This window comes from Alligator sinensis, unplaced genomic scaffold (genome assembly GCF_000455745.1).
Source record: "Alligator sinensis unplaced genomic scaffold, ASM45574v1 scaffold566_1, whole genome shotgun sequence".
Classification (NCBI taxonomy): Eukaryota; Metazoa; Chordata; order Crocodylia; family Alligatoridae; genus Alligator; species Alligator sinensis.
The window spans coordinates 1,917,955-1,934,202 of record NW_005842017.1 but is presented as its reverse complement, the minus strand read 5'-3'; the positions used below and the strand labels follow the sequence as shown (position 1 = coordinate 1,934,202).

At 45.5% G+C, this 16,248-nt stretch overlaps 1 protein-coding gene across 24 annotated transcripts in view; it reads left to right on the top strand.

Moving 5' to 3' along the window:
- PCBP3 (poly(rC) binding protein 3) overlaps nucleotides 1-16,248 on the top strand; it is a 247,485-nt gene that overhangs the window by 55,255 nt on the left and 175,982 nt on the right. For all 24 annotated transcript variants that reach the window (XM_025202249.1, XM_025202248.1, XM_006022070.3 and 21 more), the window contains one exon: nucleotides 7,973-8,067. The gene's annotated coding sequence lies outside the window, so the exon portion shown is untranslated. The remainder of the gene's footprint in view (nucleotides 1-7,972; nucleotides 8,068-16,248) is intronic.

The following is a 16,248-nucleotide window of genomic DNA, read 5'->3' as shown; positions in this document are numbered from 1 at the left end:
GCAGTTTGTCTCTGAAATTAAAGATGAGGCAGTTCCTGGCAAGATCTTGTAATGTGGACCTGAAACAGAATTTCTAGGCTGGATGTATTATTATGTACCCCATCCAGTGCCAGCCATCATGTCTCTGGTTGTACCCCATCTCTGGCAGTCCCTTGCAGTCAAGGACTATTGTCTTCCATGATTGCCTTATCTGTGGATCCAAAGATAGCTGACAAGGCCAATCTGGGAATGACAGGTTTTATTGCAACTCAGGCATGTGTTTCTGCATGGGTTGGGTGGCTCTGGATTTTTGATTTGGTCTGCAACGTGCTGTTTCTGGTGTTCCTGCTTTTCCATCTCCCATTGTCGTTGTGAGGTTACAAAGCACTGAGATGCTTGTAGCAGATTCATCCCCCGTTTGGGGCGTATCCTGGGTGATAGTCTCCCATGAGCTCATGTCAATGTTGCATTTTTTCAAGTTGGCCTCGAGGATGTCCTTGAAGTGCTTTGTCTGCCCTCCTCTTGAGCATACACCTTGACTGAGCTGGGAGAATAAAACTTGCTTCAGAAGTCTGAAGTTGGACATCCAGATGACATGGCTGGCCCAGCAAAGTTTATGCTGGATGATCATCGCCTCGATGCTTGTGGTGTTAGCTTTTGAGAGGATGCTAACGGTGCATCTGTCTCCCACTGGCCTGACTGCCACACAGTAGCTCAAGGCAAAGCACCAGACTACAGGTGACCCTTGCCATTTGCAGGGGATATGTTCTCCTATCCCCCGCGAATGGTGAAATCCATGAATAAGGCATTGCGTTCATGAACACAGTGCCCCCGGTGGCAACGGCTGGAGCGCAGCGGCGGGAGCCTGGCGGCAGCAAGCTCCCAAAGAGCTCCTGTAAGTGTATAAAGTGTATTTAAAATGCGTGTTCGGCATTTGTGAATATTTGAAACTACTGTGTAGTTGGAAGAGCTGTTGGACAAGGGTTTTGGGGGAAGCCTTGTGGGTCCTCTGCTACTTCCATTTCTCACTGCCATCAATACGCAGTGGCTTAGACCCTGAGCTACCTCCGTAAGAACATAAGAAATGCCATACCAGGTCAGACCAGTGGTCCATCTAGTCCAGTATCCTATCCTCAGCAGTGGCAGAAGTGGATGCTGTGGAGCAGTGGTTCTCAAACTTTTTGTACCAGGACCCATTTGTAAGCATCAATACAATACATCAAATCATCGGCCAGTGTCTCTCACTCCCGACCCACTATCCCCCACCCACAGCCTACCAGTGTGTGGGGCAGGGGGTGGGTGTGTGGGGCATGCATGGGAGGCCCCAGGCAGCCCCTCGCAGGCTGGATCTCTGCCAGCCTGCAAGGGTAAAGCCACAATTTCCCATGTTTTTCTCCTTTAAAGGAGAATCCATTTTTAAAGTTTGTTCGTGACCCTTTCATACATTCTTGTGATTCACAGGTTGAGATACACTGCTATAAAGGAAGAGCATTGAAACAGATATTTCTTGGGTGATCTAGCCCCTATTCATTACCTTCTCTGGCATCAACCATTATCAACTGGAGGTGTTCCTCCAGCCTCTCTAAACCTTTCTGAGGAATAGCTCTTTATATAGATCTATCATCCATGAATTTATTTAGTCCCTTTTTTCATCTGGCTATGTTGTCTGCCTCCACCACTTCTTGTGGCAATGAATTCCACAAGTTAACTACATGTTGCATAAAAAAGTACCTCCCTTTGATCAAGAGTTGATTTTAACTGGGTATGTGGTTACAAGAGTAAAAAAAGCTTGTGTTTGTGTGGAGGTGGGGGATCTGAGGGTGTGCAGGGGAACCTCTGTTTTACTTAGTTTTGCAATCCCAAGAACAGCCAGAAGAAGCTGAAGGTAGAGCCCTTTTTTAAAGGGATATTGTTTCCTGAAGCTGTGTGCGCTTTGCTAATGTTCAGCTTTTCGGGTCTCTGTTCTGAACAGTTACAGAATCCATCTCACTGTGAGGGCTGAATGTGTTTGTGGGGAGAGGAGGAAAAGTTTGAGCATTGTGGTAGAAAAAAATAACCAGTAAATGCATTGACTGAGGAGGAACTCCCAAGCAGCTGGAACACAGATCCCTACCTGATTTGGTAATATTATATATCTTCAAAATTGCTTTTACCATTTTTCTGCTTCTGTTATTGCCAGCTGCTAACCTGCTCTAATTTGTTCAGGCAGCAGATCTGAGTGGGTGACTAGGAAACTGGGACTACAGTCTGGTGTGATACAACTAACTCACTGCTTTTCTCAGAAAGGTTCCCCCTCCAGTAGTTTTCTGGGAGTAAGGTTGGGCTTGGAACTTGGATCAGGTTGCTAGGTTTATCTGCAGTGTACTCTGGTGTTTCTCCAGGGATCAGCAAGGACAATGTATGAACAAGCCTTTTGGCTAAGTACAGATAGTCAAAAAGCTTGAGGTTGAATCTATTCAATTTTTGCAGGTTAGCTTAAGCTGCGTAGATTGAATTTATAAGCAAGTGAGCAGGCATTCACTTTTGTTTCCAGAAATACAGCCACATGCTTGTAGTGGCCCAGGCCAGAAGCCAGGGGGCGCTAGAGCATGCCTCCCTGCTCTACTGGACCAGACAGCTTGGGCCTGTGGGGAGGGTGTGGGGGGAGATGTAAAGCATCCTGGGATGCTGGGGGACTGTGAGTTTAACTTGAATCTGGAAGGGATCTGGCATAGAAGTTCAAGAAACTGATTTAACCTAAATCAGTTAAGCCTGATGCTATGCCCATCCAGATTTAACTTAAACTGGTTTTGGCTATTTTGAAAGCAGTTTATGTGCACTGAACTTCTGTTGTGTTACAGATTTGAACTGGTATTCAACCACACCAGTTTGTGTGTAATTCTTGTTCCTAACCCTTGTCTTCAGTCCCCTGCTAGCCCAGAGCTTTGCTAGCTAAGAGGTAGGCTACCCTGCCTAGGGTCACCATCTTGTGATCGGAAGTCCTGCCCCCTAACCTCTGACCTTTACTATCAGAAGTCCCTCCCCTTGCCCCCGGAAGTACTCCTTTCAGCAAGGAGTTTTGCCATTTTGGAACCAAAAAAAATACTAAATTATATTCTAAAAGAAAACATCTACAACGTTTATTAACTTGATTTAAAAAAAATATTTCTGTTCTGATTTACATGTGTTTGTGTAGTGTACATAGAGGTGATTGCACAATAGCTTAAAATGAAGTCTTACTCTTGCATGTTGAGGGGCATGGGTATATGTTTGTGGGCGTACTGGGAGTGTGTGGGTATGTGGGGTGTGGGGGAGGGTGTGGGTGTGTCTGGGGGTGGATAGGTGTGGGGTGAGGGAGCATGTGGGGATGTGTGTGTGTGGGTGGGTATGGGGTGTGTGGGGAGAAGGTGGCTGGGGTATGTGGGGGATTGTGAGTATAGGGGTCTACGTGTATGGCAGTGCAAGGCGGGGTATGCATGTGTATGGTGGGGTGTGCGTATGGGACTTACCCTATGAACACCCCCCTGTCTCTGCTTACACACACACACACACACACACACACACACACACACACCCCTCCTGCTCCTGGCCCCATGGCGCAGCCCGTACTCTCCAGTCCGGCAGTGTGGCCCAGGGCCGCGGGGGCAGGAAGGCAGGGAAATGGCTGGGGGTGGAGTGGGGTTGCATTGCTCGGTTTTGCCGGCTCCCTCTGGGTCCTACTGCCCCTGGCTCCTGTGATCTTTGATGGGGATCAGGGAGCAAATAAATATTAATTTATTAATTTTTTTAGGGGCCTGTGGGCTGTATAGAATAGCCTGGCAGGCCTGATCTGGCCTGTGGGCTGTCCACCCCTGCAATAAATCCATGTGGTAGCATTTATTTCAGTGGAGCTGTGTTGACTTGCACCAGCTAGGGCTGTCTACATGGACCTTGCTAGTGCTGCCTGCCTCTTCAGATTACTCTTGTATGTTGCATGTTGAGTAGTCAAAGCTAGGAGCTGCTTTTGAAGACTTGGCCCTCTATCTTTTGTGCTCTCCACACATACCAGGCTACCAACTTGTTATGGCTCAGTCCTGCATGTTGCTGGGCACCTCAGCTCCCAAGACATAAGAGCTAAGCCCCTGGCAGGAGCAAGCCACAGGCTATCAAGGAATAAATATATTAAAATCTTAAAGTTGTTTCAGCTCATAATATTCAGGGTCTGGTGCAGACAGAGCATCAAACAATTGGCTTCCAATGCTGTTATCATGGCCATAAACTAATTCAGATAAAGGCTGCATAAGACCACTGGAACCAGACTGCAGCCTCTGTATAATGGGGCCACTGTCATGTTAGCTGATGATGCTTATACCCATCTGATAGTAGCCTACGGTTGTAACACAGTTGCTCTCATTTCAAATGGTCCTAAATGGAGCAACTTGCATGGATGAAACCATATGTCTCTTTCCCAGTTTGTTGTCTAGTCAGAACATGTAACTTGTAACTTGATCACAGGGTTTGTTTCCTGGGTCGCATCGCCAGATTTCAAGAAAGCACATAGTTCATTATTTACAGGGCAGACAGCATGGCATTATCATTACAGAGCAGACTTATTTCCTCTGTGATTTAATCTTCAGTGCTCTTGCCTGTCTTCTTGCCTCTTGCCTATTTACATAACTAGCAAGCAGCTTATTCTACAGTGAATTTAGTAGGCTTCCCAGCTACCTGAAGCCTAGCTTCCCTATCAGGAGAAAAAGTTGAGTTTCTTAATACATTAGGACTCATTATGGTTAGCTAATATGCTTTTCTTACAAGGCAGACTTCAAGCAGTGATTCCCAATCTTCTCACTGGCACTAATCATCTTAAATTTAAAATCCTGAAGTATGGTCACATCCTCTGGGATCCCAGGAATGAACTATAATGAATCAAGGACTGCTTGTGTAGGAGGGTTTCAGTAAAATTCTTCTGAGACTGACTAAGGCATGGTTTCTGTTTAGGTACATTAGTGATGGATGCTCTCCACCTCTGATTCAGCTAGTCTGTAACAGTGTGAGACATCCTTTTTGGCAGACATACCACAAATTAGCCCCAGGCCCTCTCCAAGTGCCACTTTAATTCCCCTCCTATGCCTAATCTGCTGCTCTTTTTTTCTACTCCCTACACTGCATTCCCTGCCTGATCTCCTGCTCTGCTTTCTGCCCTGTTGGCTTCTGTTCTGCCTGTCCTCTCCCTGGTCTTCCAGATGCCACGTGGACAGGGCCACAGGTTAGCCACCCCTGGCTTATAAGGCACACCTCTAACCTGCTTTGTCTTGAAAAATGTACTGGTAGGTACTAGTAATGGGTTTCAGGATTACAACGGAAAAATGTACTGCAAGAATTCTGTGGTAGACTAGGAAGTAGCAGCATCAATGATTAAAACCACAACTGACAAAATAAGTGAGCAAACTGCATGTTGACCTGCTTTATTTTGCTCTCTGTCTATATGTGCACTCGCAAATTTTTGTTATGTATTATTCTGTTCCATTTGTAGGTGTCTGTCTTTGTCATATATTATCCCACTGTGTGTGTGTGTGTGTGTGTGTGTGTGTGTGTGTGTGTGTGTGTACACTTTTTTGTATACTTCTACTAATTCACAAAAGTGCAAGGATTAGCTATGAGCATAGAATCCTTCCCCTGTTTATCATTTGAATGTATAACATTAGGGACAGTGAATGGACTTCTAAGCTTGCGCTATCCCTCTTTTGTTGTTCTTGGTTTGTTGACTTTGCAGGTAGACTGTGAGTGACAGAAGATTTTTCTCTCTGTGAGTAGTGTTAACACTGCCTTGCATCTCATTTTACAATAAAATCTCCCAGTAGAGTTATCTTCCAAGTATCTGCCTTTCCTTTTACCTGCACCTTGCTAGCTAAGAGGGAGTGGAAAATGCTTATCTAGAAGGTAAGTGTTGGGAGGAAATCTGATATGGGAGGCACTGACACTTCTGAGATGGATCTGACTTGGCAGTAGGTACTGGATGAAGACACAGCACCCCACTCTCTTCTTATCTGCGTCAGAGGCTAGAAAATCAATTTTCCCATATGGAATTATAACCTGGAAAGGTTCAAATCATTCTAGTTAGTCATAAACAGGCCCCATCTTTCCTTCTGTAGAGATGGAGAGGTACAAAGAAAAGGGGTAGGTTCCACCAAAAACTATTGGTTTTGTGGAAAATTTAGACAATTTGCCTTTCATTCATTTTTTAAATGAAAATATATTTTTGGAAATGTTGGAATTTTTTCTGAGGGAAAGAAATGGAAGTTTCTGACTAGGTGAGCAGCTAGTAAAGTCCATTGGAAGCCAGAAGAGACCGGCAGAAAGGACTGCAACAGAGCCCTGAATTTTTACCAGGGTTCCCTCCCTGGTATGGCCTGAGACTTTATTCCGCAGGTTTGTCAGAGAATAGCAATGGTCAGAGTAAAGCTCCAGTGGGAGGAACCAATTCCTAGACATGTTTAGTAGCTTCCTCTCCTGTGGAGGGGAAGAAGCCTCTGGGTTCCGCTCCAGTTTCTCACAGCACAAGAAAAGTGCTTTCTGTCAATGGAATGGTGCAGCCTTGCCTGTGACTGAGCCCAAAGCATCTGCACGAGAGCAAGGTGTTTGATGTGCATAATGACAAAGCAAGAACAGGCTTTGTTTTCATAACCTGTTTGTTCTGATCATATGGCTCAACATGAAAGAGAGAGAAAAAGTTCCGTATTGATATATAAATAGCTTTAGCTGAGAGTACAGCATTGCTTCCATCTCAGCTGTTGCAGAGCCAGGCCAATGCTGCTAAGATGAAATGGACTTGTCCTGCCTTGGAAACACTGGCAAGCTTGCTTTTATTCATTATTTTTATTGGAACAGGGCGGAGGTGTGTATCCCTGAAGATGCACCCTTCTAGGTCAAAGGGCTTTAGTTCTACCAGGATCTGGAGCCCCATTACGACAGATGACTGGTGTCCTTGTGGAAAACTGATATGCTGCTATTAGTGCCATCACAGAAGCAAATGTACCAATATTGATTCCAGTGCTGTTGCGTGTAGCTATTATTTTCTTTCCCCCCAGAAACCCTGTTCTATTTAGAATGCAGCTACTCCATTTTTCTAGCTGCAATGATGTCTAGTCTTTAATTAAACATTGGCATGCATTTTGAATCAATATGACAGGTCGGCTCCAGAGCATGTGACCATGTAGGATCAGACTAAGCACTCTTCTGTCCTGCGCCCTCCCATATATGTTCTGGTCTGGCCTCACTAGAATATGCAGGGGTTGGGGTGAGTGCATTGGACTGGCTAGAGAAAAGTACCCTGAGCGAGCAGGAGGGGCTTCAGTTCTGATGGCAGGGCTCTGTCTGTTAAAATTAACACTAAAAGAGGAGTGTATTCCTAGGGAAGCATGCTAAGAGTCTGACCACTGATCTGTTCATTTGAATCCTCTCCTTGAAGTGTTTCTGAAAGCAACCACTCTGGGGTGGCCTTGATCCTTCTAGCTCTAATGTGTATTGAACTCAAGAGTCTTTGGGCAGGTACAGGATTTCTCTCCTGGGGACCAGCTCACCAGCTTGAGACCTGAGGAGAACACATGCCTGGGAATACTGGCCTTTGAGCACTGCAGAAAAGGTCTTCTGTGCTCCTTGCTTCTTTGTGTCCTTGTGACAAGGTATTTAGCAGAATATGCAGATTTGTTGGAATCTGACAGGGTTGTGCTGTGAGTGCTTCTGCTATGGCAGAAAAACTTGCAACCTCTGGGCTGTCAACTGTGCACCTTAGCACCCATGGCACCCCAGTTCCCTGTTGTGATCCATAAGAGGGAATATAGGTACTTTTAGTCTCAGAAGTGGGTGGGAAGATTGAACACCGTGCTGTAGAACACCGTGCTCTGCCACTCTCCATTGCATACCATGTCTCACTGTGCTCATGGGGAGGCAGATGGGCTTTTTACATAGTGCAGTTAGGAGCACTGCGAAGGATTGGTGGCCACTGAAGCTGATTCTCATTTCTTCTTCCTCACAGGACAGGCACAGCTTGGCTAATAGCACTGCAAGCTTTCCAACACCACCCCACCAATGTGCCTCGAAGTTGTTCTGGAAAAGAGACTATCTCCAAGGGTAAGGAGATGATTCACCGTCTATAGCCATTCAGTTCCTCTGCCAGGATAGCCTACAAGAGTGCTGTGGGCAATGGTAGCTCCTATAATATAGGTGCTTACCTGCATAGACTGGGCAACAGGTATTGAGCTCACTTCCCATATCACTGGACAGAGATGCTCCTTCACAGGTCAGTTTGGATAGGTGGCCCCAAATTGGATGCCTCTCTGAAACTGAAACTTGTTCTAGTGTCCCCCTTCCTTTCTGCTGTTTCTGTGTCCTTAGTACCTTTTTCTTTCCAAGCCAGCTAGACCCTTCTCCATTTGCCCAACTCACACAGCCCCTCCAGCTGCTGGTGATTTCTGTACCATCACGGGTTCCTCTCTGGTGCTGTCTGCCAGGGCCTGGCTGGAGGCCTTATTCATGTCTTGTGTACTCATGATCAGAAGGATGCTCCAGATTGCATTGCACCTGAGTCCTGGAACTCAGCAGACAGAAAGGAAGCTCTGCCAGCAAAGGTTGCCAGACTGGCTGAAACCCAAACAGAATGCTGCAAAGGTAAGAGGCCTTTGGTGGGAACACAAGGAAGTGTTCCCTATATGGGTTCAGCTGTGTGCTGAGGATGAAACTTGGGTCTTCCGCAATGCACACATCCCCCCTGCAACTTGGTGTCTCTGTCCTCCTCACTTCTCAGCCTGTCCTGCTTCTATTAGAAAATGCATTTGCTTGTCATGAGATGGGGGCTGTAAATCACCACAGTACTTGGAGCCTAACAGTACTGCAGTCAATGAGGAGATGGCTGAGAAATTCCAGAGGCCTTTTACATTCATGAAATGATAATGTTTATGGCTTGTGTTGATAGATGTCGGGATAACAACTTGAGAATTTGGAGTTCTTGTTTAAGAATGCTGGAGTTTAGTGATTTATATAGAAGTGTAACTGTCATTGCTGGTCTCCCTCACAACAGGCCCCAATAAAAACATTGCATTTTTTCTTCAGTACCATATCCTGTACTTTTCTTTCTGAACGCTGTGTACTGTTGTACAAACACCAGACTTGAAAGCCCCCTTGCATTTATGGTTAAGAGCAATATATACCAGGAACAACCTGTGGTCAGCACTGTTGTGCCCCTCTCATGCATCGCTCTATACCAGGGGCGAGCAATTATTTTGGGTGGAGGGCCGCTTACTGAGTTTTGGCAAGCCATCGAGGGCTGCATGACAGGCAGTCAGGGGAAGATAAATATTAATTTTCTAAATATTTTAGGGGCCCCATGGGCTGGATAGAATGGCCTGGTGGGCCACATCTGGCCCACGGGCCACATTTTGCTCTATACAGTTTAATCGGACCTCAAGTACTTTATTTGCATTTACAAACCAGAGTCTCACTTCTGTTGCAGCTGGGACTCAGCAGTTGATTTTATTCAGCTACTAACTGATTACCATTAGTTGTTCTTTATTTCTTCCATTCGCCTGAATTCATGTGTGCACTTTTTAAAATAGGTGGACAAATTTTTGTGCTCATTACTGCTAGAGGTGCAAGATCCTTGTTTTACCTCAGAATCTTGTAAAATGTTTTTCCCCAGGTCTGCTAAATGCCTCCCAATCCTGCCAGGACCTCTCTCAAACAGACTGCCAACTGTTGCTTTATGCAGCAGTCTTTTGCCATCTATCTAGCTATCTCACCCCTGCAGGGTCAAGGATTGGGTGGCTGAGAAAGGATCAGGCTGGGGCTGAATTTAGGAAAGGGATGGGGCTATGTTTAGATCTTCTATAACTTGCAGGAGAGTGGATTAAAGTTCTTATAGAGTGCTGTTTGCTCCCTGGTAGCTTCCTTAAAAGGGAGTCAAAGGAAGCTGTTTGCTGTTTGAAAATTTCCCGGTAGGAAGATGCTGATGAGACCACATTGCCTGGGAACTGGAGCAGGACAGGTGTTAGAGGGCCTTTGGGCAGGCAGAGGGCTGCCCCTCATGGGTATCTAATAGGAAAAGAAATCAGATCCCTAAAAAAGGAGATCAAAGGGCATGTACTGATGTGTGTCAATAGCTGTGCTTGCGAGCCAGAATTGAATCTCTAGTGGGACTGAGAAGAGAATTTATCTTGCCATCTTGTTTTAGGTGGTGAGTGAACCAGGAGAGTAAAAAGCAGCTAGTTGACTTGCTTAGAAACTAACCCATTCATAGACATTAGACATAGGGGACCTCGTAAGAAAATAAGCCCCTACTGTAGACGGAGGTTAGTGTAGCTAAATGAAGAACTCAGCCATTAGTAAATGACAGGGTTACAGTGTGACTGAGGTGCCCGAATTTATATCCAGCTGCCTGCGGCCCCAGGAATTCACACCCTTGGCTAGGTGCAGATGCTCCAGTAATGTCACATTTTTCCACTGGTAAGTCTATCTCCCAGGTCTGAATTTGGGTAAAGGGTATGTCACTGGCCCCCCAATCCCTGTTACTCTAGGATTTTCCGAAGCGGCCAGATTTCCTGGTAGTCACAAATGGGTGTGTAACAGGGTGGTTTGTCTCCTTAAGAAGGGCCAGTCAGCCCTGTTACGAGTGCAACTGTGAGGAGTCTGGCTAACGAGGCAGTGCCCCAGTGGGAGAAGGCTCCCAGAAGAGAGAGCATGGAGAGAGGAGAGCAGGCTGTGAGGGAATAGCTTGTTGCAAGGAAGAGACAGGCTGCTGTGTTGGGGGAAGCACTAATGGCAAGTAGCTCTTCTCCTAGGGTGCCAACAGAAATCACATTTGTCATGCGATTGCCCCCCTGAAAGCACTCTACAGCTGTGCCCTACCATAACACATGTGCACGACTGCGGAATACTTTAAAGTGGCCAATCTTGTGACAAATTCACCCTCATTTGATGAGGGATCAGATGAAGGCATTCCACTAGGGTCATTCTGTCCTGCGATCAGGGATGGGCTACTGAAGCCTAGCTCTGCCCCTAGTGCTATCTACAGGAAGGGAGGGCAGGGAGGTTTGGGGGAGTGGTCTGTGGGCTGGGGTTTGCCAAGCCTGAGCTGGAAGGGGTGGAGGGGGGGGCACGTAGATTGGAGCCCTCCCACCCCCAAACCCCAGCCCGCAGCATGCTCCCCTTCCCCTCTCTCCCCTCCCTTCCTGCAGATAGTACTGGAGCTGGTGGGGCAGGCTCCTGGGGGTTGATTGACTCCAAAGTGGAGCTCTATCCCGTCCCCCCAACAGGTGAATGACTGTTGGGCTGACGGTGAGGGGGACGCTGTAACTCTTGGTGCTTTATGTTAAGCCCCATGAGTTGGAGTAGGGGAGGACAGAGGATTGTGGTTTGATTGTTTTGTTACTAATTAAAGTTTGTTTGATAGAAAATGAGCTGCCTGAGGGTTTAATAGCAGAGCGAACTGGCTTGCAAAAGGCAGCAAGATAAAGGACCTGCTTACGGGTTCACAACCATTTTCCTGGGTGGAATCATAAAAAAGGGTCTGCAGAGGATTTGCAGATTCATTCCTATGTATTGGAAAAGGTTAGGGTACAGTGCCCTGTCCCTGGAAAGAGCTGTCCTAAGGATAAGACTGCACCAAGCAGCTCTCACACATCACAATAAATGGTACTTTATTGCCATCTAGTGCAGACCTCTGGCCTTGGCTGTGTGTGTTGTGTTTTGTTTTTTTAGGCTGGTAACAATGTAGCATCAATGACTGAAATGTAGCTCTGGAATGGTTATATAGCAGAATAAAGTGCAAGGAATTAATTTTTCCAAATTATTTTCAGTTAAAAGGTTTGCTGAATTTTTTTTCTTTTCCATTTTGTCTAAGCTAATCAGCCTCAAACCTTGGAGAGGGAAAAAGACCAAATCCCTAAAGAGGTGAAAGAGAAAAAACTGTTGCCATTCTGGAGTGCCATTCTGGAAGGTGTAGGCAGGCCTTCTGATGTTGCTGGCTGTGTCCCTGAAATAATGGCTTGGGAAATCGCTTCTGGAAATCCAATGTGGTCCTATGGCAGAGTTGCATGTGATTAGCCAAACACTGCTCCTTCTTTGGGTCACAACACACGCATCATATTTAAGAGGATTGAGTCTGTTTAGTTATTTTACCATTGGAATCTTTTCTTATTTGCTAGTGAGATTCCAGACAGGATGATCCCACCAGAATGCTCAGTGGGACACGGGCAAATAGAAACAGTAATGACATTTCTCTGGGAGTGACTATTCTTTTATAATTGGGCACCAAGCACATCTCTCTTTCCATACCTTTGCTGTTATAGCTGTGCTGATGCTGACAGCAGAGATTATGAAGACATGGGCGCAGTTAGCATGGTCAGAATGTAGCCACAGTTCTTTTTAACTGAGTGAAATATGTCCTAACCTTTTATATTAGATCTGGCAGAATAATAAATATTTCTGTTTGGTAGCCAAATTAAAAATAAAAAAATCAGGTTTAACTAAAACAGAGGGGGTTTTTTTGGATATTTTGCAAATTAAAAACCCAATATTTCATATTTGGGTCAATCAAAAATGTCTTGTTCAACCCACAGTGAAATGGTTTATTTAGATCATGGGCTGCAGAAGAAGGGCATTGATTGCAGGGATATGAAATACCATCGTCCATTGCTTATCCTTTGGGGCAATCACAGAGACTGTTAATTCCTGTCCTAACTCATGGTGGTTTGGACATATGTTGTTGGTGACATTATGGTCCTAGTGTGAGCCTTTGAGAGAGGAGACACGAAAAAGCAGGGGCTGGACTCCCACCCAGCTCTCCTGGTGCAGTAGAGTGCCTCAAAGGGAGCGGGACAGGTCTGGGGTCTTAGTTTTGATCTCTTCGGCATAATTGCTGAGAGTCTTTTAGGGAGTTAATTTGAGTTATTGCCTCTGAGCAGACAGATTTGAGATATATACTGAGCAGACAGTTTTACTGTGAACTAACAGATTTTTCCATACAGTAATAACATACAAATGAATAGCTCACAGGGGTCCTCTAGTGGAACAAGTGAGCACAACCATAATTCAGAAGCAGGCTACTTGTGGAGCTGAGGTACTAGAACAGTGACACTTGAAACAAAAGCAGAGATGATCAGTTGCAATATCATAATAAAGGGAAATGGAGGATTTCTGTATTTGGAATGAAGCTGCTGATTTATCAGTCATTATTGTTTCAGAATTTTTTGCTACAAAACGAGTATTTTTAGCTTATGTACCAAAGCAGAAAGGAGCTTCAAGTCAAGCCTACAGTGTATGCAAGGGACTCTGCTTTTGTAACCACAGTTTGCTAGTGACTGGAGGACTAAAGGAATGGTGCTGTTGTGTTCACCAACCAAGTGAGACAGGGAGGCAGCTTTATTTTTCCCCTAGCTATTACAGGTACCCATAATGGGTGGAAAACACCACTGTCATCCCTGCTATCAGTAGTCCTCACTGTAGCTGTTGGGGTCCTGCTTAGACAGGGTTTCTTACTCTGAAAGTCTCCACTCAGGTCCTGTTCTTGACTTTCTGGGACTGTGGTATGCATGTCACTGGTGAAGGCAGCCAGTTTGAAGGTATTAGTCAATGTGAAAAGCACCTGCTGGTCCTGTCCCTCAGAAACCAGGTGAGTGAGCTGCAGGGAAAGATGGCTCAGCTTAGAAGCATACAGGACACCTAAGGACTGCATCGATATAGTGCATACAGAGATATCTAGGATGGAGGAAACAAACAGGCTTGAAAGCACTACAAGAACAAAGTGGAAAGAAGAAGAAATGGCATATCTGCATGGAGGGTTCTGGCTACTGACTATCTTGCACAGCGGACAGTGCTTCATTCAGTGCCCAAGCCCTGTTGTGTTCAAAAACTGTGATGGGACCTAGAAAAACCAGCAGACCCCAGTGGCTAGGGATGAGGAGCCAAGTGTCTATAAGGAGGGGAAGCTCAAAGCCACCATCCCACTGAGGAGTGAGGGGCCTAGGTGGTGTTTCCCAGTTGAGGGTAAATGCTCAGGGAGAGAAATGGCTGCATGGCTTTGCAAATGGCATTGGCAAGAAGACATAGGCTTTCTTGACTCCTGGGTAGTGTTTTCCAAAGGAGAAATGGTTGGTCCATCTGACAGAGAAAGGGAAGAACATTTTAGGTCACCAACTTAGAAGGACTTAAACTAGGTTTGAAGGGGCTTGGCGACAAAAGTCCCCAAGGAATCAGAAAAAAAGCACAGCTATAGAGCTAGCATCTGACAGGAGGGTGAGGGGGAAGGGAGTGGGGGAACCACAGTAGCTTCTCTCTAAAGTTGAGTTGCAACCCATCCATACAATCCACAAAAACGATGAGATTGGGCTCAAGATCTGGTGTTGATCATTTGACCTTAAATTTCCCCTATGAGATCTAGAGGTTTCATGGACATGTCAACTTCAATAAATCATTTTTTTCAAGGTTTGAAAGAACCTGAAGACGTGCCCCTGGCTTGGATCCTAGTGGATGCCATGGTACCCCACCTAAGGTCTAACACTGGGAAAGATTAGACTGTTGAGTTTCTGGTACAAGTTGTAAATTAGAAAAATAAAATGACCCAGTAATAGCAGACTGATTCATAGATTTTAAGATCAGCCTTGATCAGGATGTTTGTATCCTTCCCTATTCCCCATTACTGAAACTCACCACAAGCCTGTGAGAAGAGGAATTTGGATTCTGGGCTCAGGTCTTCCCTTGATTATTGTGAATCTTCAGTGTACTTGAAAAACCCTTACTACCAAGTAGAACTCCTGTCCACACCTGAGGGCAGGCAACTACCATCCACAGGTTGGATAAACAAGAGCTTCGACAAAATCATGTCTCTGGCTGAGTAGTAGCCCAGCCAGGCCTATACTATGTTATAGCCAAGTCTTAGCCACTCAGCTAGCCTGCTTTCAGGTTGTGAATCTGCCAAAGCTATGTGCTTGGCTATCCTGTCTGTGACCTCTTGTCTAGCCCCTAGAAAACCAGACAGGAACAGAAGTAGGAGCAGAACATCTTTGATGGCTTCTTGTTTAATTCCTGGTTTTAATAATGGTGGTTTATCAGACCTCACTTAGCTGAGATCCCAAAGTAAAATAATTTTTATGACCACAGCTTTATATGAAAAGTGATGTCAAATGAACCGAAGCATGAAGATATGAGAGGAGCCACCTCCTGACCTTATGCACTTTGCTGGTTTTGCCCGGTCTTAATGGTTCAGTTTTACGTTATATTTTCAGTATAGAGGCCATCTTTGGTTTCTATCAGTGTTGGACACTACTGTCCCTTGTGAGGAAGGGTAAGGCTCAGAGTGATTGTGGGAGATGCCTGATTGGTGTAGAATGTATCCAGCTTTTTGAATGTTAATATTCCCTCTTGGCAGTGAATACTAATTCCCCTAATGTCAGGCAGAGGATATTGAGCTGTAGCAGGAGCCTGCCCGACTTGTCTGTGTCAAGCTCCAGTCAAATTTCCCAGCTAAGCTACAGCTGGATTTGCTCCTCCCCTTTCCCCTGAAGTGGTGACCTATATTTGATATTTCAGACATTCCTTCTCTTCTGGGGCCAGCTGCAGACAGAGCTAAAGACAGTATCTGACATAACAAGCAGGAAAAAGTCACTCTCTCCTTGACAGGTGGGCTTTTAGCCAAGCAGCTTCCCTTGTTCCATTAACACTTTAATAGAAGTTGTGCACCTGAAGCCTGTCAAACTGGGATAAGAACAGCTCCGAAGCTGTGTGGTTAGGGGATAAGGCACTTGTTCTCAAAAGAGGGTGGGGAAATCTTAGTCTGAAATGCGCCTGTACCTTACATGCAGACCTGGACCAAAAAGTCTGCTTCCAGATTTCTGTATTGTTCGCTGAGTTACATACAGATTCAAGTAGCTCAGATTCCCACTGTTAAACAAGCTGAACCATTTGGCTGAAAAGTTTGTTTTGCAATAATTGGCATTTTCTGATGTCAACCCTCCTGCTTCCTGGCTGTCTCCAGGGCTCTTACTCTGTGGAAGAAGGGTCCTGCGTGGATCGGAAATGAACCAATGTCTTTTGTTTATCAATATAGCAGGAGAGGCAGCTGTCCTTATTAATTCCATAATATTCCCCCAGGTTTGTCAACAGCAGTTTGCTAACAACTGTGCTGAAATGAGCTTTTTAGTTACTGAGAAATGGCCGCATGTTTCTCTTTACAAATGACTGCCCAGGATTCACAGAAGTGCCTGTTAGTTCTGCTCAGATAATTTTAGCCCACTGCAGAGAGAAGAGAACAGACAGCATGGG